The 22,300-nt window shown below is 42.0% G+C and overlaps 1 protein-coding gene across 1 annotated transcript in view; it reads right to left on the minus strand.

Moving 5' to 3' along the window:
• Window positions 1–22,300, minus strand: part of LINGO2 (leucine rich repeat and Ig domain containing 2) — a 735,010-nt gene that overhangs the window by 436,609 nt on the left and 276,101 nt on the right. Inside the window, exon 2 of the mRNA XM_007065426.3 lies at window positions 18,079–18,157. The gene's annotated coding sequence lies outside the window, so the exon portion shown is untranslated. The remainder of the gene's footprint in view (window positions 1–18,078; window positions 18,158–22,300) is intronic.

The raw sequence follows: 22,300 nt of genomic DNA on the forward strand, positions 1-22,300 counted from the left end.
CAAAAAGTAGGACTGAGTGGACTTGTAGGCTCTAAAGCAGAGATTCTGAAACTATGGTCTGTTGACCACCAGTGGTCCGCGAGCTCTATTCATGTGGTCCGTGGATAGTTCCCTCTAAGGTGAGAGAATGAAGAGCCACCCATCTAATTAGTGGAGCCGCGCAGGCATGGCTCCATGAATTAGGTGCCTGGACCCTGGAGAAGATGCATATAAGGGGAGGTGGTGACCCTGGGGGAATAAGGGGTAGGTGGGAGGGGGCAGTAGAGTGAGAAGAGGGGGTAGGGGGGAATTTGGAACATGCAGGGCTGCAGTGGCCAGAGAAAGAGGTGACTTTCCCCAGCTCCAGGGCTGTGGCAAGGCGGTCCTCCTTCCCAGCCTCAGCTCTGTGAATGCTGTGGCGGGGGAGAGACCCCCCTCCTTCCCAGCCCCAGCTCGATTAACCGCGATTAATTTTTTTAATTGCTTGACAGCCCTAGTCAAGATAGTTTACAGCTGCTGTGCCTTCACAATCCATGAACATTCAGTGAAAAGGTAAATTGTGACCAGATGCTTAACACAATTAATATTATCAACAAGGGGGAAGGATCACAAGCCAAAATAGGGACAGAATACTTTAATGAAGACTTAGATAAGTTAGATACATTCAAGTTGTCAGGGCCTGATAAAATTTATCCCAGGATACTTCAGGATCTAGCTGAAGCAATCTCTGAACTGTTAGTGATTATTTTTGCGAACTCATGAAGGATGGGTGTGGCCTCAGAGGATTGGAAAAGGCCAGACATAGTACCTACCCTTCAAAAGGGGAACAAAGAGGACCCAGGGAATTACGAACCACTCAGCCTAACTTCAATATCATAGAATCATAGAATATCAGGTTAGAAGGGACCTCAGGAGGTCATCTAGTCCAACCCCCTGCTCAAAGCAGGACCAATCCCCAATTTTTGCCCCAGATCCCAAATGGCCCCCTCAAAGATTGAACTCACAACCCTGGGTTTAGCAGGCCAGTGCTCAAACCACTGAGCTATCCCTCCCCCCCCAATATCTGGCAAGATACTGAAACTAATAATTATAAAATCAATTTATAAGAACGTATAGGGTAATAGGTAAGGCCCTACTTGAATTACAGGATGATTGTTAAATAATTGCGGCTGAGTTGAGGACAAGACATGGAACATCATGGAAAAATAATAATGGACCTTTATTAATTGTGATAATTTGGAAGAGCCAGAGAAGACCTATTTGATTAACAAAAAATTGCTGGAACAATATAAACACTCAAGTATTAGGTTATGCCTGCAATTTTTTTTTTTTTGATAACCTGACATTTTGCTGCAACCATATTATAGTCATTAATGCACAGAGATGACAGCCCGAGCCCCAGCTGCTGTCAGCTTGGATAAATGGGGTTCTACTGTAGTAATGGGGGAAAAAGTGTGTGTGGCAAATCTCAAAATGTATCAAAAATTGTGGACCATGCCAAGTAAGCTAATTAAAATCAAAATTGTGATGAAAGCCTTAATATTGTGGGATCTGCAATATCACAAATTAAGTAGGGCCTTAGTAATAGGGTTTTAATGAATAGCTAACGCAGATTTGTTAAAAATAACCTAATTTTCTTTTCTGACGGACTTACTGGCCTAGTGGAGGGGGTGGGGGAAGCTGTAGATGTGACATATTTTGATTTTAGTCATGCCTTTGACACAGTTTCACATGACAGTCTCACAAAAAAAGCAACAACTAGGGACAGTGCTGGTGCTAGCCCATTGGGGAGCCGAAGCAGGAATATTTTTTGGGCCCCTGCACACATCACATACTACTGATTAATGGGTGGTGGCGGGCACTTGAGCTGCTCAGAGCCCTAAGCAATTATTTAGTCTGCTTATGCTTAGCACTGTCTCTCACTAGACAAGTGTGCACTATAGGGTGGGTGAAAACTGGGGGTCAGTCCACTCTCAAAGAGTAAAAAGAAAAGGAGTACTTGTGGCAAATTTATTTGAGCATAAGCTTTTGTGAGCTACAGCTCACTTCATCGGATGCATTCAGAGAGTAGTTATCAATGGTTCCTATTAAATTGGGAGGGTATATCTGGGAAGTGGGCTAAACTAGTATTTTGGAGAACAAATAGGGTTAGAATTCAAAACAAACTTTACTAATTGGAGAACTGGTCTGAAATCACCAAGATGAAATTCAATATAGACAAATGCAAAGTACTTCACATGAGAAGGAAAAAAAAGTCAAAAGCACAGCTACAAAGTGGGGAACAACTGGCTAGGTGGTAGAACTGCTAAAAAGGATCTGGGGGTAAGAGTGGATCATCAATTGAATGAATCAACAAGGTGAAACAGCTGCAAAAAAAGCAAATATCATTCTGGGGTATATTACTAGGAGTGTCGTATGAAAAACATAGGAGGTAATTGTCTAGCTCTACTCAGCACGAGTGAGGTCTCAGCTGATGTACTGGGTGCCACACTTTAGGAAAGATATGGACAATCAGGACACAGTCCAGAGGAGAGCAACAAAAATGATAAAAGGTTTAGAAAACCTGATTTATGAGGAAAGGTTTAAAAAACTGGGCATGTTTATTCTTGAGAAAAGAAAATTGAGGGAAAACCTGGTCACAGTCTTCAAATGTGTTAAGGCCTGTTATAAAAAGAGGATGGGGATCAATAGTTTTCCATATCCACTGAAGGTAGGACAAGAAATAATGAGCTTAATCTGCAGCAAGGGAGATTTAGGTTTCATATTAGGAAAATCTTTTAACTATAAGGATAGTTAAATTCTGGAATAAGCTTCCAAGAGTGGTTGTGGTTTTTAGGAACAGGTTACACAAACACCTGCCAGGGATGATTTAGGTCTATTTGGTCCTCCCTCACTGCAGAGGGATGGACAAGATGACTATTCAAGGTTCCTCAGGCCTACATTTCTATAATTCTATAAATCTAATCCTGAAAAATTAAACCCTTCATTGGAAAGGTACTTTCACTTGGCTTAATTCTGCCCGCACTTAAGGGCATGTCTACACATACCTACGGAGCGATCGACCGCTGAGCGCTCTCCTGTCGACTCCGCCTACGCTTCTCACTCCGGTGGAGTACCGGAGTCGACGGGAAAGCGCTCAGCAGTCAACCTACCGCAGTGAAGACACTGCAGTAAGTAGCTCTAAGTACGTCGACTTCAGCTACGCTATTTTCGTAGCTGAAGTTGCATAACTTAGACTGACTTAGCTCACCCCTCCCCCCCCACCCCCCAGTGTAGACCAGGCCTAAGACAGTGCAACTTTTAATGAGGTCAGTGGGTGTAGTAACCCCACAGTTTAGGACTTACATTATGCCCAGGTACCTGTTCTGTGAAAAACCATAAGTATTCAAGATTGCCTCAGAGACACATATAATTGAGCATTACACTTTCACTTGAAGAAGGAGGGGTGGTGGTTGTGCACAATCAAGCACTGGGTCTGAGAAATGTTGAATATGTTCCCCTTTGAGGAATTCGTCAGCTATTCCCTATAGATAAAGAAAACTTGTCTTTCTGTTGGAAACTCTGGCTGAGGTTGAAGGAAAGAACTTACAGGCAGTTCCCTTTCATTTAGTGAACTAATTTAGCTAATTCTCTTCTATCCCCATAAATCTTCCAAGAAAGATTCTACCATACAGTTAGTACTCTCAGTTCAAGTCCAGTTGTGACTATTTAGGGATCCAGAAAATGTGTCATTGTCACTGGCTGCAGTTCTGCTCACCATTATCTATCTGCAGCTACACAAAAAAATATTTTTGCTGACTACAGCTTCGATAAATATTTCCTCATTTTTTATTCCCAAACAATGAATACTCAGTAAAATGAGCTCCTATAGTTAAGTTATAATTAACTGTAATGTGGTTAAATGAAACCAGGATATCAGCAAATGATATATTTCATGGCCTATAGAATAGGAGTAGAATAGGAGTAGATCTCATCCAGAATAAGGACAGAATACCCTTCAGAATACCCTTCAGAATGGCAGAGCCCAGGAAATTCACAGAAACTGAGTGATCAGATTGATCAGGCCTATTAATTAACATAATTTAAATGTCAAGTCCAAAGCTAAAGTTTCTTCTTTCCACACAGTGCTTCTCCTCTCCCTCCTTCTTAATGCCATGTTTCAGTCCCCATCTCAAAATCTGTCATCTCTGACTCTTTCTCCCACAACCATGCTCTATTTAAATCCTGTTGATTCTTCCTTTTATATCACTACTTCATACTCTACATACCTCTACATCATACTATCCATGCCCACTTTCAAACCCTGGCCCCCTCCTCCCTGATCATCTTTCACCTGCACTGCTATAACCTACTTCTTTGGGCCTCCCTTTCACTCACTTCTCTCCTCTGGTGCATCCAACACAGCTGACAAGAACGTCTTTCTCTCCAGTCATTCCAAACATGTCAACCCCTGTCAAATCCATTCTCTGACTTGGTCTTCTCCTTCCACGTCAAGTTAAAAGCACTTCATTTTGTGTGTGTGTTGTGAATGTGTACAACTATAGCACTCCATAAATAAGTAATAATAAAATACCAGGTATTCAACAGCAATGGAGAAGCCATAAAGCAAATTTAGCTCTAAGATGGTCTAATGGATAAAGCACTGGGCTAGGGCCTCTCAAGATCTGGGTTCAGCCCGTGACTCAAACAGCCACAGACTTCTTACGAGACCTGGGGCAACCCATGTAACCTATGACCCTTTGCCGCAGTTCCCCATTCTATAAGAGGCATAATACTTCCCTACTTCACAGGAGTGTTGAGGATAAATCCATTGAATGTGAGCACTTCACATTCACTACAGAGATGAGGGTCATATGAGTACCTAGAGACAGAGAAAACTGGGGGGGGGAGGGGGAAGAGGTACAATTAAAAACACAAGACTAGAAATAATTTGTGCAAGAAATCACTCCTGAAGACGTTCAGTTGTGACACATTGGGAAGATGTGAGAAAAGTTCAGCATTAACGCTGAGTGTTGGGATTAGAACTGAGTGTGCAGTAAAGTTTCTTAGCACACCACATGAAGGAAGGACACAAATCTGGCACTGTATAAAGGCAACACATGCACTCTTTTAAAAGTTTTCAAATATTGTCTTTTCTCCTTCTATATTGTCAGTTTAAAATTCTGAAACCTACTTTATGTGTAAAGTGAATTTAGCAACACCAAACGCATGCTTAATCCTGCAAAAACCTACACACATGAATCACTTACTCATTCAAGTATTCTCACTGACTTCAAAGTTACTCATGTGCATAGGTGTTTGTAGGATCCAACCCTTTGACAGCATTGTTCATCTCTTTTCCCCCACCACCTCCATACATTAAAGATTTCATGCACATATTCCATTTGGTGTGCCCCCAATACAAACCATGTTCAGTCACAAGGCTTATGAAAACTAGAAAAGCACCAAGGCTGGGATTTCAAAGGGGTCTACGGTAATTAAATACTCAAACCTTCATGAAATCGGGCTAGCTGTCTCCTTTAGGCTCCTTTGAAAATACAGCCTCAGGGTTCAGGTATGCAGTTGTGCATAGAGTCATGGCAGTTTTGCTTAGATTGTCTTTTTCAACTTTAAAGAGGTGCAAATGCTTTGTGGATTTTTTGAATTATCCTATTTATTTAGTGTAATTTACATTTTTCTCTCCCCTGTCTCCCCTTCCTCTTTAAAAATTACTTTGGATATTTTCTTGGAAGAAAGCATAAGGATCATGACAATACTCTGTAACTAAAAGTAATAAATAAAATGGCATAAGATCATCTGCACCTGGCTGCTTATACCCTACCCTTGTTTGTATTTCTATGGTACAATAACACTCACCAAAACCAGAAGCGACCTCATTGGAAAAGAAGCAACAGAGCTATTAGGAAAGTGGAATTGACATCCTGGGGGAAATTTCTATATTTCAACATTTGTTTTCATTCCAAAACAGGATGAAAAGTAAAAATATTTAAAAAAAAAACAAATAAAAAAATTGTAGAACAAAAAGTTCCAAAAAATGTTGACATGGAAATGTCAAAATTAAAAATATTAACTGTTTCATTCATTTAAACACAAGGAATTTAGATTTTTCCCCTTAAAAAAGTCAGAAAGTTTAATCAAAATTGACATTTTTCCTGAGAAAAAATTTGATTTCAACATAACACTATATTGTCAGGAAATGGTTTCAATAGCAAAAAATTCTACCAAATCTAATAAGCAACAAAGGGAAATTTTAGTTCAGATTTAGGTCTTGATCAGATTTAGGTCTTGAAGTCCAGTTCTGGGCACCACACTTTGGAAAATATATGGACAAACTGGAGAAAGTCCATGGCTTACGAGAAAAGATTGAAAAAAATGGGTTTGTTTAGTTTGGAAAAGAGAAAATGAAGGATGACATGATAACCCATGTATGTAAAATGTTGTTATAAAAAGGAAGATGATAAACTGTTCCCCTTACCCACTGAGGACAGGAGAAGAAGTAATGGACTTAAATTGCAGTAAGTAGACATTAGGAAAAACTTTCTAACTGTAAGGGTAGTTAAGCATAGGAACAAATTACCTAGGAAAGTTGTTGAATCTCTCACACCAGAAGTTTTTATGTACAGGTGAGACAAAGCCTGAGCCCCAGTGCCCAGACCTGGAGCCTGGGGCTGAAGCATGAGCCAGAGCCCCACTGTCCAGGTCTGAAGTCCAAGCCCCATTGTCTGAGGCTGAAGCCTGGCCCTTGACAGACCTCCTGAAACCTGCTCACGGACCTCCAGGGGGCCGCGGGCCCTCAGCTGAGAACCAGTGGCCTACGTGATTCACCTTAATCACCATCCCGATTTTAAATCTCTGGCCCTCCACTCCAAGAATTATTTCACTCATAATGAGCCAGTGGCAAAGTTAGGAATAGAACCCAGAAGTCATTTCCTTCCATTATCCAAGAATGAGATGTAAATTTATCATTAAGGGTCTCTCTCTATCCATTGTCCCTGAGTTTTAAGTGACACTTTTATTGTTTTGTTTTGTTTTGTTTACCGGACAGCACAGCTATATATAAAATACAGATTTAAAATAATTTGGGATATTAAACTGTCATTACCTATATATATTTAAATTGAATCATCGTATCTGAGCATGCTGCTGTTATATAAAGGCCTTTTTGCCTTCAGGAATTCAAAAAGAATTTTCAAGCATATAAATTCTTCTCTCAAAACCACAATAACCCACCCTTTCTATTCAGTTTTAGATTGTATTGTACATTATCTTGATAAGGTCCCCATTTAACTTTTATTATTACCTCAGCTCAAGTGTCAGGCTTAGGACACTACTCTACACAAAGTTATTCCTTTTTTTTTTTTTTTTTTACTGCTCATATACTTTATGGTTAATCAAATGTGGCATGGTGTTTTAACATGATGAGCTCTCCCTGTAAAACATTTGCCCCCAAAGATAGAACTGTGCAACTCTGAAAATGCAAAAATAAAAGACTTAAACAGTAAGACAGGGTGTGCAGTATCCTGTTGTGACTGATGCATGAAGGTAAGTCAAGGAAATACTTCATTATTACAGTAAGACACGCTATCTAAAATATGTCATTATTTGTGACAGCAAATTGAAGGGTCCTGACACTGACTATGAAAGAAGAAAACAGGTTTTTGTATGTTTAGTGTATTCATCTGTTGAAAAAACCTACTAAATGGTTGTTATTAACATGTTGTGTTTAAATAGCTGTAAGATGATTTAAGGTGCCTTCTTCCGTAGTCACTCCTAGTCTGTCATGTCAGAGGATGCCATAGCAATCAGATTTGAAACGGAGTGTTAATAATTAAAATGTTGAAGTTAACCATTTGAAAGTCAAGGAATAGCAAGGTCACATTAATTGTTTTCAAATGATAAATGCCCACACTTCAATGGCAACATCCCTGGAATCACACCTTCACATCCCTGTGAGGTCAGAGAATAGATTGGAAAGTCACACAGTTTGTGTTTATAAGTATTGCATGTGTGTTCCATCACCCCTCTTATAAGAGTAGGTGTTTGCCTCCTCATGTCACTGGCCCAAAAATGTACACCTAGAGGTTGCTATATCATCTTTGATAGTCAGTTGGAAAGTAAAGGAATATTATTCAGTAAATTAAAAATACCCCACATTACTTCTATTATTTTTTAAGTTTCAACAATGTACTCAGTGCTTCACAAGACAAAAAATACAGACAGTCTCTGTCCCAAAGAGCTTACAAGATAAAACCAAAACAGACGGGATGTACTAGAAAGGCCAGACAGATCAATGACTCAAATCTTTTTCTTTCTTTTGTCATAAAATAATGTTAGTTTTTTGGGGGTGGTTGTCTAAGTACTAAGGCAAAAATTTCAAAAAGTGATTTTTGGGTGTCTCAGTTTTTGGACACTCAACTTGAAACAACTTAAAGAGGCCTGATTTTCAGAAGGGATATTCAGCACTTCCTGAAAATCAAGCCTTCTTTGGGTATTTCTAGGTTGGCTCCCAAAATCATTAGTTCATTTGGAAAATCTTGGACCATGCCTTTGGAGAGATTTGAGCTTCTGTAATATCATTGCGATTCCTACAAAACTTTTTCTTTTTGAAGTCCATAACCCTTTTTTGCATATTTCTAAATAGTCATTTTAACCTGATTTTCCAATTTTCCATTTCAGTTTGAAGTACAATGGATTCCAGTCTCTAAAGTACAGCAGTTATAATGATAGCCTTTACTCAGTTTAGGTTAGGCTTTCTCTGCTACCATTCTGAGATAAGCTCTCTGTTCTTATTGAGAAATCTTAATCAATAGGACTACAAATCCCCTGGCTGAGATTTTTAAATAAGAAGCCAGTTTGCATAGCAGGGCTGTTAATAATGGCCAAAAAAAGTATCGGATACACATGCCTGGCAATAAAAGGGACATTTGATTTTATCCCCTAGGAACAGCACCGTGGGCTTGGTTCTGCTCTGAGTTACGTGGATGTAACTCTACTGAAGTCAGTGGAGCTACTCCTGATTACAGTGGTGTAAATGAGAAGAGAATCAGGCTCCATGTATGAGACAGCAGAGATCAGAGTTAAATGTTGCTGCATCAGTGTTGCATTCATGTAGACACACTGCATGGTGTGAAAAATTAGTTCAGTCAATGCAGCCTACTCTGGTGAGCTGCAAAGGGCATAAAGCTGCACCTGTGCAGGTCACTTTTTACAGCAGTGCCACGTGTCTAAAGTAGGGGTTTGCTCTGGTGCAGTTACAACAGCATGGCTACAGTGGCAGCTAGTGCCGCAGTACAGACCACTTAACATATGACGACATCAGCTGTACTCTTCAAAACTATTCTCCCAGTATGCTTTTGTGCTATCTCAGTAAGGACCCAGTCCTGCAAACCTTTGCTCATGTGAATAGTTCCTTTCATATCTGTTCATGTGTGTGAGGACTGTTCACGTGACCCAGGGTTTGCAGGATTCGATCTTTGTATTGCTAGTACATTTGGGCAAAGACTCATTTTTTGCCTTACAGCACTGGAATACTAGCAGTAATAAATGTTATCCTGTTCCTCACATGATTTACCACCACTCATTGCTGTAAAGAAGACACCTTCATGGAGTCAGGGGCTTACACTGGCACTGTCAAGAAACTAACAGGAAATGTTAAATGAAACTGGCTAAAGAGAGTTGGAAAATGACCTCCCTCATTCCATGTGTTCTGCTGTTATGCCAGTGAGAATAGTGAGTTATCTCCAAAATTCATCTCCATTCTTTTCTTCTTTTGTTAATCTTCTGGCAGGAAATATGAGAGGGCAGGCAGAAAAAAAAACCCTGCTAGAGAACAATTCCCCAGGAAAAGCAGAAGGAGGATAGGGGAAAACGAGTAGAACTGAGTAAGGTATTTGCACCAAAACAGGAACTATACAAAAAGCTCTCCTGTATTCTAGTTTCTCCTCTAACTCAAAACTCAGGACAAGTTAAGAGAGAGATTTGCTAAGAGATGTATATTTTTCACGTAAACCTGGGCCCACCTCCGAACAACACAGTGGGTTAATCAATGGCTTGGAAGAAGATTCATCTAAGATGTGCTGGTTTGCATCTTGGGCAGCCGGAAATGACCAAGTTATTTTTTTAATGAATTTTGTTCTACTATTTGATGTTCAAAACAAACTTCAGGGTCAAGGAGATGTGAGTTCACACTGATTATTTTTTCTTTGCTTTTAAATATTTATCAAAATCCATGTAGAGTGAAACCCCAAAAGTCCATGCAGGTCTAGAAATGAACAGAATCAGTTAAAAGGAAATATTTAAGCCCTCCAATTGGAGCTGGGCCTCGTTTCTCCTTCCTTCCTCATAGGCACAGTCCTATGCTGGAGATGATGCGGAGCTGGCTTACCCGAGAAGCATCACTCCAGGATGCAATTTTTTGGGGGAGAGTAACTTCCCTCCTTCTCCAGCTAGTACCAGGTTTACAATGGCACGAGTGGCACCAGGCACAAACTCAAAAGGGGCCCATAATAACTACTTGGAGGCTCACAAAGGTTTCATCCAGCCCTGGCCAGCGCCAAGCAGTGTGCTGGGCGTTGTAGTTTGCACACCACAGCCTTCCACTGAGGACCTTGGACCTGCGCGACCAGCCACACGACCACTCTCAGAATGCCCTGCACCATGTTGTGAGCTCCCCCAGTTGAACTGAGTGGCAGCAGAGTGGACCAAAAAAAAAATGGTGCAGGGAGAGGGTTCCCGGTGCTGGGGCACTGATCCCGCCACACCGCCCTCCCTATGGGGCACAGGCTAGGGGCTCCTGGCTTGGCCCTCCCTCTGCCGAGTCCCCCCACTCTCCTGGGGTGGAAGCAGTGCTGTGACTCCCAGCATGCAGCCCCTGGCGACCCTGATGCCCAGCCATGGGCTCCGGGGCACCATCTTGACCCTGCAGCTTCACCCCGGGTGTGTGTATGTGTGTCCTCGGCCACCATCAGGGGTGGCGTGGGGGAGGCTGGTTGTCTGTGGCCCTCAGGGCCAGGGGAGGCGGTGACAGTGGCTCTGGCTGCTGCCCCCACCCCCTCTTGCCAGCTGAAATGCCTGGAAACTTGCCCCCGCACTCTGTGGGGAGGGGAAGAGGTAGAGCACCGTTTGGGGGAAAGGGGTAGTTGTGGGGCAAGTCCAGGTGTAGGGTTGCCAGGTGTCCGGTTTTCAACCAGAACACCCGGTCGAAAAGGACCCTGGCATCTCCGGTCAGCACCGCCAACCGGGCCGTTAAAAGTCCAGTCAGTGGTGCTGCAGGGCTAAGGCATGCTAGTCCCTACCTGTCCTGGCTGGTACAACGCTGCACCTTGGAAGTGGCCAGCAGCAGGTCCGACTCCTAAGTTGGGGGGACCACGGGGCTCCGCACACAGCCCCCTGCCCAAGCACCGGCTACATACTCCCATTGGTCAGTTCCTGGCCAATGGGAGCTGGGGTGGGGCACAGCACCTGAGAGCAGCATGTGGAGCCTCCTGGCCCCCACACCTAGGATCCAGATCTGCTGGCTGCTTCCGGGGCATGCGCAGCACTGTGCCAGGACAGGCAGGGAGCCTGCCTTAGCCCCACAGCACTGCCGACCGGGAGCCACCTGAGGTAAGCCCACGCTCCAACTCCTGCCCCAGCCCTGAGCCCCCCCAAACCCGGAGCACCCTCCTGCATCCCAAGCCCCTAATCCCCAGCCCCACCACAGAGCCCACACCCCCAGCCAGAGCCCTTACCCCCCCACACACACCTCAACTGCCCGCCCCAGCCCAGAGCCCCCTCCTGCACCCTGAACCCCTCATTTCTGGCCCCACCCTGGATCCTGCAGCCACAGTTAGAGCCCTCGCGCCCTCCTGCACCCCAGCCCCCTACCCCAGCCCAGTGAAAGTGAGTGAGGGTGGGGGAGAGTGAGCACCGAGGGAGGGGGAATGGAGTGAGCGGGAGGCGGGGCCTTGGGGAAGGGGCAGGGCTAGGGTGTTCAGTTTTGTGCGACTAGAAATTTGGCAGCCCTATCTGGGTGTGAAGCAGGAGCTAGCAGTGACTCTGTGGGTGGTGGGGTAGGAGAAGCGGGGTGTGAAGGTGGGGGTTGGGTATGGGGGGAGTGAGGGAGGGGAGTCTGGGTTGAAGGTGGGATTGGCTTTGTGTGGGGGGGCAGTAGAAGGAAGGGAGGTGCCCACCCCCCACTTTCACCCCAGGGCTGTCAATAGCAGGGTGACTGAGGAGAGCCCTTGTGTGAAGGTGTGGGTTAATTGTGTGTGTGGGGGGGAACAGTAGGGGGATGAGGGAGGAGAGCCCAGGTGTGAAGGTTGGGGTAGGAGCTGGAGGCTGGATTGTGGTGGTAAAGTGTAAGAGAGAGTGTGTGTCTGTCTGTCTATCTATCTCATTGGCCCTTTCTCCCTGCAAAAGACAGGCACCAGCAATTTTTCTCCCCAAACTCCACCCCCATAACTTTACTGTTTCACTTAAAGTCATGAGGGATGGTGAGACAAAGGGAGTAGGCTCAGAAACTAACTTTTTAAAGAGTTTTTTTAAACATTATTGAATCAAAGTAGAAAATCTAACTTTCAAAAAATGTATTTATGAAACGTTATTTTGGGTGAAGGAGGGGGTGGTAGGGAGATGCAGGTGCAACTCTGTTGGCTGCTACAGCCGTGCTTAATATGGCTCATAACTGTGCTAATTAAACACAAGTGTTCAGGTCCCCATGCAGGCTCTGTGTGTTGAAACAAAAAAGACAAAACTAACAAACAATCCCCTCCCACACAAGTAAACCAAATTCAATAATATTCTGGGTATATTGATCCTAGCCCAGTTTGTTCCATACGGGCTGAGTGGAGGTCTCAATCAAGCATGGCTTCAAATATCTTATTTTGGTTTTGAATAACTGTTTTCATCCCCATCCCATCAGAACCGTGTTTACTATGGTACCAATGGTGCTGTCGCGCCGAGCCCACACTCAGAAGGGGCCCATAATGACTACATAGGGGCCCACAAAAGGCTAATCCAGCCCTGTCCCTAGCTGCTTTCCAACTCCATTGACTGATGCCTGGGAGGAAGGAATCCATGGCTCTGCCTCTGTCAGTGGGGCATTGTGTCCCCTCCCCCACGCCCCACCCACCCCAAGAGTAGGATCAGAGTGGCACTGCAATCTCCTAGGAACAGGGACTGGAAACCTGCCTGTCCATTACAATGTTTCTTTCATCTTTGCCTTGACTTGTCCCAGTGCAAGCATCAGATAGAATCTGGCCCTTTCTATCTAGCTAGGAGTGCTAACCATATCACTGCTGTATAGAGCACCATTCAGCTACACCAGGGGTTCTCAAACTGGGGGTTGTGACCTCTGAGGGGGTCACGAGGTTATTACCTGGAGGGTCGCAAGCTGTTAGCCTCCACCCCAAACCCCACTTCACCTCCAGCATTTATAATAGTGTTAAATATAAAAAAAGTGTTTTTAATTTATAAGGGGGAGGGTCACACTCAGAGGCTTGTGTGTGAAAGGGATCACCACTACAAAAGTTTAAGAACCATTGAGCTACACTCTCACAGTGGTACATCTCTAGCATTACTGTTGCCTCCCAATTGCCCAGTACCAGGTGTACAGACTAGTTTCTCCCTCCCTTCCCCAGCGATATTTACGCTTTCTGTCCGAAAGGGTGATTTTTTTTTTCAATTTTGCCAAGGAGCCAGTGTAGCCCTTTCTCTGTGCTGCCTGGAATGTTTGGGATATCTGCTGTGAAAATGGTGGGGAAAGTGGGATTTAGTGCACTAAACTCTTCTTCGGTCTTTTTAAGCCTACCTGCACAGAACAGACTTAGCTAGATCTTACCCTTTAATTGCTCTGTTTTGGCTGGCCACACTTTTTGCATGTTACCTTCCCCTCTTTCACCCTCTGCAGATTAGCAGAGTTATACTTGCTTTGCGCATCCACACAGTGTCTCAGCTGAGCAATTTAGTCTACTTTGCTGCTTGCCCTGATTTTCTGACTATCTTGTGCCTAATGACTAACATATACCACTATATAAACCATTGTAGAATGCTGACTCTGGACTTCAGCATGGAAAGAAAACACTATTGTAGAAGTATGTTTCAAACAGGCCAACACCAGAAGAGCTTTCCGTATCATACACCTTTATATGCAGGATTGCCTCTGATGGATCAATCAGCTCCCACTGGGCATGTCCCCAGGTGGTGCATAGGGAAATGTCCTGCAGATATGCAGGACAGCTGAGAATATTCATTAAGCAGTGGCAGACCAACTGGAGACTTCTCTCAGCAGAGCTTGGTGGGCAGCTGGTAGTGTGGCTACCTCTAAAAATGCTACGTAGGCCGTATGATGGAGTATGTCAAGGTGAATAAAGACCTCCTTAAATTAAGTATTGTCTGGGCAGGTGAGGTTGATTAGCCTTGGCAGGCAGCTCACCTTGGAGAAGGAAACTCCAATTTCAAACCTAAGGAGTCAGGCTTGGACATCTGACCTGTAAGGCTTATCCAACAGATCAGCTCATGTGCACTGATGTCCATGTCAAGCATACCCTAGAGGGCTGGGTTCCCCACAAGCAATGTACAACAGCTTTACCTGACTGTTCTAACTAGTCATGGGATGCTAAAGCAAAAGAACTGAGCGAGTAAGCTGAGTAAGTGTGCAAGTTGCAATGTAGAAATGCTGACTGGAAGTGTGGAGCTACATGAGGTCTTAAAGAGAAGAGTAAATGTGGCATGTGCATAAGAGACACGGAAACAAAATAAGATTGCAAGGGGCCTAATGCGGGTTAGTCCAATTGAAGACAAATTGAAGGAGGCTAGGCTATCCTGGTATGTGCATATTCAATGGAAATCTGAGAACAACGTAGGTAGAATAGCTCTGGCAATGACTGTGGGTGAAAGATGACCAAGTGGGAAACCAAAGACTTGGTATGTGAACTAGATATTAGGTGACCTTAGTGAGAACAATTTGTACCAGAGCCTGATGAATGATCATGAGTTTCAGAGGAAGGCTATAAAAGTCACCAACCCCAAATAAGGAAAGTGGCAAACAAGAAATAGTAGTATATCCAGGGCCAGACCTCCTAAAATGTGTCGAATAGGATAGATGTACAAGTGCATGATAGTGAAGACTTTTCTGGTGTTGGTGTTCAGTGAGCTCCATGACAGAAGCTCTGTTCACTTTGTCTGTAAAGTACTGAATGCTTACTGCTTGGGGTTTGAGTCTGCTCACAGATTGGGTGATGTGTCTCACTGGTGATCCTGTAAAAACATATTAGGACTGACTGTTACCGATGCTCACATTGAAAAATACCTTATTCTTCAAGAGGTCTGATTGGTCTCAGTGGGACGATTCATGGAGTAAGGGGCTATTTAGCATAAGAGATGAGCCCTTAGTGAAGTTCAAGATAAAAACATTGGTACGCGCTCTGATACCCAAGAACGGAATGGGACATTTTCTTTGTTAACAAAGTTGATATCATGAAAAGAGACATTAAAAACCTCTCCTATGTATTTCTCTGTGAATCTAATTCTAGCCTAGAGATCTAATCTTTTAGAAGATCAGGTAATTATTTTTATACAGATCCCCAAATGTGATAGCTTATGCACCTCACATTCACAGCAGGAAGAGATGTTTAGTTTAAGATAATCCTAACCTGTTAATACAAGTAACTGTTCAAGAGGAGGTGAGGGTGTCTTTCAAGGAAGAGAAGAAAAGGAGATAATTTAATCTCTTAATAGCCCCAAATTACTGGTTAAAAACTGTGTGATTATCAAATTGCAACACTTTATCAACCAGAATGGAAGATTCAGTGACGTGGCAGAAGATCAGAACATCTTTATCATGAGACATGTTAATGCATGTCTGTTGTTAGCGCCCTACTGCCCACTCAAAATGGAACACCAACGTTTTTGTATTAAAATTGCATAGTGCCATATGCTGGCTTTGGATACACAGCCCCATACACGACACCCAGAAGCTAATGGAAGCACCAAATTCAACTGTTTCAAGTCAAAGGATAGTCTATACTTTTTAGCCAATTTAATGTTCTAAAACGGTTTATCTTTTTTTATAAAAACAAAAATATTTGCATGCTTTATTTTCACCTTTCTGGCCTGCTCCTCATCAATCCCAATTTAAAATATTATTGATTCATTTAATAAATTTTCTTGGGGGAGAGGGGGTTTGCAACTGTTTTCCTGTAGGCAGAAATATGCTTTATTCATAGAAATTAAGCAAACATGAGTTGTGGATACAAAATCATTTAGGCACTTTTGAAAACGTTACCCTCATCTGGACAGTAGTGTAATTGTTCTTGCCCCAATGAAGACACGTATTCTTATGGAGCAAAAATTTAAGCACATGCTGAGATCTCATTGAGTCAAATGGGACTTAAAAACATGCTTAAAATTGAGTGCTTATCTGTTTTGCTGCAACAGGACTTTAAATATCAACTGACAATTACTTTCCTACCTCATCTCTGCTTCTTCATTCTCCTGAACACAAGCCTCCCAACAACAGGATGGCAGAAGAGGTTTTAACATCACAATCTAACTTAAACATTTCCCGGGAAGGGGGGCACCAGCCCCTTCTGGCTGCATGGCATAGGAACACCACACACCTTTTCAGCATCCCATAACCAGTGTCTAGCCACACATGAAGAACCATCACATCTGAACTTTCCCAAACGTTGTCTGTTCTTTACAGGTTCTACGAGGTGAAACAGCAGCAGTAAGAATCAAGCTCTGACTTCAGTATTTACATTAAACAGTGGAAACATCAGCCTCCACTGTAAGAGAAATGCGGCTCCTTTTTCCCATTTATAATCACCACCCACATCTCCTTGTGGCACTTCACTCACGGCAGAGAATGATTCACCCTTTCCTCTTTCTATTAGAGAACTGCAATATGTTAAATTGTACAGTCTTGGGATTCAGCTTTGTAAGTAAATGCAGAGGAGCTGGATACTCACTCTCCCGTCTTGGGAGCCAAGGGAGGCTGCTGATTCTGTTTTTCAGACAGTCCTATTTTACCTTTTAGGATATTGCTCACAGCAGCCTTCGAGTCAGGAGGCTGGAGAGATTCTCCAGCTCAACACTGAGTTTAAAAATGTGAATCAAGAGCTGCCCTTGCACAGCCTCCTACTGAGCTTTTTAAATGCATAATAAAAGCTTTTAAAAACCTCTTCTCACCCTGAGTAGAATAGCTAGATTCATTGGCAGGAAGCTGGGGAATTAATGTCACTGTCTAAAGAAAGCTAATGGAACCTGAAAATAATACTGTATATCAAGGGAGGACGTTGTGTTGGTGAAAAGACTCCAAGAAAATAAATAGAATAGATGTAACTTTAGACCTTGCTGCTCAGATTTTCCCTCAAGGTGAGGAGGGAGGGTTGGGGGATACTGAGCTGGTTTTGCCATCAAAATTGTTTTTCATCAAAAGAAAAAAAAAAAGCTAGTCACTAATACCACCAGAATTAAGGTATTTTTCAAAATCCAGAAAATTGGATTTTTAAAAAAAAAAAAAAACATTTAGCTTTTGGCATGAATAATTTTTCACTTCACTGTGTAAAATTATAACTAAAGACAGGAACTCAAAAGCTTAGTTTTACAACGTACACAATAATAAAGAATTTGGGAAATTTGAATAGAAATAAAGAGAGAGAGAGAAGCAAAGAGCTTGCCTAAGAATAAAAAGTCCCAACAAACGTAAACCGTAATGCTATATGTAATTAAATGCATTTGAAATGAATTTATTTTCTCTACATGCATAAAAGACACAATTTTCAAGAACTCCCACTGTTGGTCCAACTACGCTCCCATTAAAGTCAATGGTTAAGCTCCCATGGACTTTAAAGGGAACTGAGTTAAGCCAATACAGTGCTTTTGAAAAAATCTTGCCCACGCTCTTCATAAACATCCTATGTATGTAATACAGTGCATGAAAATAATCATATACCTTAACAGGAATGAAGAAGGTTTCAAAATACAGAGGGAAGATGAAACCATAGATGCATTTAAAGACAATGAAGGTTTCCTTCTACTTCTATGCCTTGAAAATACCTTAATCAAATCATCTGAGACAGAATTTTAAAGTTCAGTCAGTTAAAATGGAACATTTACCTTGTAAGATTCAGACTCCATTGATAAAAGCAGGAAAGAAAACAGCTCAGTGCCAAGTCTCCCAGGTCTTGCTTACTTACTATAAAGAAAAAGAGGGAGATCACATTAGAAATCTCACTTGCAATCAGTTTTTTAAAGTGGTGATGCTTTTAGTGAAAGATAGCCGGGTTAGAAAATATACCTTCACAACATATTAGGCCCCTATGCAAAGAAGAAACAAAAAAAATGAAGCAGTTTGCCAGACATGTGAACATTCCTGCTGAGGTAAATGATCTAAGAGGCTAGTGCACAAAGGAAGAAGTGTGGGGTGGGGTTGGGGGGAGCAGCTACAGCACTAGAAAAAATAGCAACACTAACCAGTAAGCAAGAATAATTTTCAATTTCTGATTGGAAAAATAGAAACACTTAAGCAACCTTAACTACAGCTGTTGTGAGTTCTCCAGCTGTAATGATACACTGCATTTGTATAGCACTTTTCATCCATCTGTCTCAAAGTGTTTTTTCAAAGACAGAAAAGCATTGTTTATCCCCCATTTTACAGATGGAGTAAATGAGGCAGGGAGACATTAAGGGCCTGACCCCGGCACCCATGCCAAAGTAAAATGGGGGCCTTCCCATTTACGTCAGAGGGAGAATGACACAGTACACAGAGGTGATTTGCTCAAGGTCGAAGACTGAGTAAATGGCAGAGAGGAAAAGAGATGCTCATGGAGTCTAAAAGTGACTTTGTACTGGAGTGTTTTTTTGTTTTTTTTTTATTTCCAGCATGACTTTAGCGAGAATGAAGCAGTTAAAGATTGTGCAATAACTCAGGTCCCTTCTAAATTGACATCTGGTTATTATTAATGACCATCTGCCCGTAAGACTTATTTCTGTCTTGTCACACACAAAAAATATGAAATTAAGTCTAACACAGTCCTTTTAACTCTACAGTTTTGACCAATATGTGCCCTTTGTGGCTTTCAGCCTTTCATAGATATTCAGGAAATGAGTCTGTAGAACACAAGTCTTTTACACTGATCAGCACTCAGAAAAAGCTGTTCCAAGACCCTGAAGAGGTATCTGACATATGACACACTGTCTTTCTGTAAAGCAGGCAATATATATAGAGAGAGGAAATCAGAAGTACCCATTATAATATTCTTACACACACACAAAGTTATGAATAAGTTTACAAAAAATGACAATTAAATTAAAATCAACATTAGGAGGCAGCAGTTATAACAATTGTTTTAAAGCCTGGAAATTTGAAGTTGTTAGGAGTTCCATAATCAGTTATTATTCTGATTCCATATTCTCATTCACCTAATTCATGGTGTAGTATGCAAGTCATTATGCAAGTTACAAACATATGGGGTACCTCAATCAATATACATTTTGTCTTTGGAGCATGGATGCCATAGACTATACTCTTTTACTAATTATGGAATGAAGTTGTTTGGGTGATTGTATATGGAGAGATAAATATTTTTGTTGAAATAAGAGGTGGCTCTTCTGTGATGGTGATGGAGATCTCTTAAGAGCTCCGCGTTTTAATATCTTCACTAAATTTACAGTTTGGTTAAGGGTTTGAGGTCCGTGTTAGAAAAGTGGATGAGGACATTTTGTTAATGATTTTATCATTTAATTCAAGCAGGGATTAGGAGGTATAATGTATCATATGGCCTATTATTTTGAGAGGACAACACTGACAGTTCCACACTCATCTTGCTTGTCATGACTTCAATTCCCACTTCCCCCAGCTAAAGGCAACTATGTAGTGGTACACTGAAAAATGTACAACAGAAATGTAATGAGAGCAGTCCTCCTTGTGCAGTTTCCAATACGTCCCATTCCTGATTATACAAGTGTCCTGAGAACAGATTCTAATGGTATTTTCGCATTTCTGCCTGTGCAGAAGTAGTACAGAAGAGGCTGAAAATGAAAAAAAATCTGGTCTATATTGCCTAAAAAACATGGTATTCTGGTTTATAATGCCTAAGAATTCTGGAGATTTTAGTTCAATTTCAGAAGGATTCAGGAAGCAGGGTGCCAGAACAGTTGACGCCTGCCAATCCAACTGCCTCTTTTAGCAGACAAGGAAGTCAGCATGGTCTTCTATAAAGAAAAGGTACCAAATATTGGACAGAAATGGGAATCCAGCTTCTTCCTAGAGGGTATTACCCTAAGGAAGGGATTTATCAGGGAGATACCTCAAGTAAACCTCAATCTCAGGGCAATTTGGATAAATTTTGCATGAACATCTAGACTTTCTGATGCTTATCTGAACCTTTTGAAATGCACCCATCACTACTAATTATCTTTTCATTAATGCTGAACCTGACATCCAGTGTTATTTTGCTGCAGGGGTATTAATCCAAAGTAAACATTGCTTGACAATACCAGTTACTGCTTAAATTATTTAACAACCTACTGTACTCTTGAAATATTCCTTTTTATAATCTCTACGCATTAGCTACACAAATAGGATTAGTTATGACAAAAAAGGGAAAAAAATCCTCATTCAGGAAGGTCTCCCATCTCAGTGACACATGCACTGAGCCAACCAGAGCCAAGAAGTTATCCAAAAAAGAAAAAAAGAAGACAACGACGACTTGAGAAGAAATTAGTCTGCTTGATCCTAAGTCTAACAATACTCTTGTATTTTCTGTACCTGAGCATAATCTTTGTGCCTCAGGCTCTTTCTGGTCCTGAAATCTGTGTGTGTCTGTGTTATCTGTAATTGCACATTCTTAAAGAAGAAGTGCTGTTGCTTTAGGTAACATTATTTCAGTTTATGCTAATCTCATGAAGAAGGATACAGGTGTGCCCGTCATTCAAAAGCTTTGAATAACTAATTTCCCCAATTTAAAAATAAGCTAATTCAAAATAATGAAAACTAATAAGCTAATTAATTTCAACAAAACCTGAAAGCAAGCAAGATATAAAAATGTAATTGTGTAATGTAAGCATGAGTAAATCCAATAGATAATTAATTTATTAATTGTTATCACACATGTCATAAAGGCAGAGACATGCAACCAAAAACAATTAGCAAATGCACACAACCAGAACCCTACAAATATGCAGAACTGCTGTACCCAAATCCTATGCTATATGTCATGCCTGGAGACAAACTAATGAATCCAATGGCAAGTTAAAAAAAAAATCAAACAAAAAACCCCCACATGACTTTAATAAGACACATCTCTGTTCATTAGCCTTTGAACAATAATCTCCATAAAGATCACAAGTTACATTACTGTAAATAAAAATTAAAAACATCTTTACCATACATACCTTAGTCACTGCTACACAAGGCAAGGAGGAGAATATGGTCCTGGTACACATATGAATAGAAATGTTCTTATAATTTTGGTTACACCTATATACCATTATAATGGATGCATTATAAATACCAAGATAGCTAGAGAAGACAGGATCTGTTCGGTTCAAGAGCATCAACTATATATTTTGGAGGTTTTCCTATTTTGGAGGGTAAGTGCTCAACCAGGAACTAATGGGCTGCTGCTTCTTTCAGCCCACCTGACTGCACACATCAGGACTCCTTGCATCCTTCCAGTCCTACCAACAAGCTTCCTGGCTGGCCACCATTCTATCCCCCTCTTTTTTAGGGACTCCTTGCACTCCCCCCCGGCCTCCTTCCCACTAAGAGTTGTGGGAGTCCTCATTTGTCCCATCTCCCATTCCAAAGTCCCCCATGCCAGTGGTTTTGTGTGCACCTTCATTCCCATTTCCCCCCGTTCCTTCCAATGCCAGAAGCTCTGTGTGGTTCCTTTCACCCCATACCAGTTTGTCTCAATTCCCCACCACCAAGGATTCAGTGTGCCCCTTCACTCTCCAGGCTCCCCCATTTTCCACACCATGCCAGAGGCTCCTTGGCTCCTTCCCCAACACCTTCACAAAGTACCTTTCTTTTCCCCAGACTGGAAGGGAGAGGTCAGATGTGGATGGCGGGTGTTCTCTTTTCCTCACCTGGAGCAGACTTTGAGAAGCAGGATGTCAGGAAGGAGGAAGGAAAGGAGACTTTTCTCTCTTCTCTGCCTGTGCTGGCTGGCTATCTACCCCATTGCTTCCACTAGAGAAAGCAATTATTTCTCTTTTTTCATTCAGGGTGTAAACATGTTAAACTCTATTGGGAAGACGAACAGGAATATTGTTATGCTGCAAGATGTCTGTCATAGTTTCAGGGAAACTGCGTCTGTATTGCCCCTCCATGATC

This window comes from Chelonia mydas, chromosome 5 (assembly GCF_015237465.2).
Source record: "Chelonia mydas isolate rCheMyd1 chromosome 5, rCheMyd1.pri.v2, whole genome shotgun sequence".
Taxonomy (NCBI): Eukaryota; Metazoa; Chordata; order Testudines; family Cheloniidae; genus Chelonia; species Chelonia mydas.